The sequence below is a fragment of the Olea europaea genome, unplaced genomic scaffold, assembly GCF_002742605.1.
Source record: "Olea europaea var. sylvestris unplaced genomic scaffold, O_europaea_v1 scaffold915, whole genome shotgun sequence".
Lineage (NCBI taxonomy): Eukaryota > Viridiplantae > Streptophyta > Magnoliopsida > Lamiales > Oleaceae > Olea > Olea europaea.
The window spans coordinates 82,655-84,108 of record NW_019267631.1 but is presented as its reverse complement, the minus strand read 5'-3'; positions in this window follow the sequence as shown (position 1 = coordinate 84,108).

Sequence of the window (1,454 nt, the reverse complement as noted above, 5' to 3'; positions counted from 1 at the left end):
CGACCTCAATGTCATCTTGTTTGGTTATAGTAACTTTAATGTCATTGTGTGAATCAATATAGCATTAGTGTTTTGTACCGAAACGACATGCATATTGTTTTGTGTCTTAGGAACTATTTAAATATCGTTGAAGCTTTACAATTTCAGTACTAGAACGATTTTCGTATCGTTTTGTATCTCGAAAACGATTTCAATGTCATTATGTGGAAAATTATAACTTTCGTACTAGAACGACTTCAATATTAAAAACGATTTAAATGTCGTTACGTAAGTATTACAATTTTCTTACTAGAACGACATCAATACCAATTATCATGACATTTGTGTCCTTTCAGAAAACTAATCACTACTATATAAAAAGAGCAATGTTTTACTACTGTAGAAAGAACAGTAGATTCTTCCATTTTGTCTCACTGTAGCTTTTTTTTTTTTATTGAGAGAAAGCAACGACGTCATTTATCTTATGTGTTTGATACAGTGACTTTGTTGCTTTTCCTCAATTTACGCGGCATGGAGGATTATGTCATAGAGCCTTATTTACTCTTTCTCCATTTTTACACGCTACAGTTATGCCTCTCTATTTCTCCACACTAATTCAAGAGCAAAAGTGTGAATTTCATAAATATATGATTGAAAATATGTTTAAAGAAAAATAAATTTTAAAAAATGAAGACCAAACATGTTAACAAATGAATATATTTATTTTTCGAAAAATAAGTTTTTATTACCATTTCATTTTTATCGTGAAATAATTATAATTTTAATATGTTAGATTATGCTTCAAAATTACATAATCTATCAAATATAATTTTTAAAATTAATTTTTATAAAATAATATGTTTTTATGAATTTCTTTTTTTTAGTAAAGTAATTTTTCTAGTAAAGTAAATGGAGGCTCGTGTTGAGGCCTCCAGAATTACGAAGGCTCAAGCATGAGCCTCCGTAATAACGGAGGCCTCAACATGGAGGCCTCCATGTTGAGCCTCAATAACATTTTATTTTTTAAAATTAATAAAAATTTAATTATTTTATATTTTTTCGTACTATTATATTTTACTTTCCAAAAAAAAAAATCATAAAAATATATTACTTTATAAAAATTAATTTTAAAAATTATATTTGATAAATTATGTAATTTTGAAACACAATCTAACATATTAAGATTAGAATCATTTCACGATAAAAATGAAATGGTAATAAAAACCCATTTCTCGAAAAATAAATATATTCATTTATTAACATGTTTGGTCTTTATTTTTTAAAATTTATTTTTCTTCAAACATATTTTCAATCATATATTTATGGAATTCACACTTTTGCTCTTGAATTAACTCTCTCAATAAATTATTATTTAAACGGTTCGTAAACATTTTGATTGATATTATTTTTTGGTCATCCAAATGGTTATTATATACCTTTTACGTACATATATAAAAATAATATTTTTATTTAAA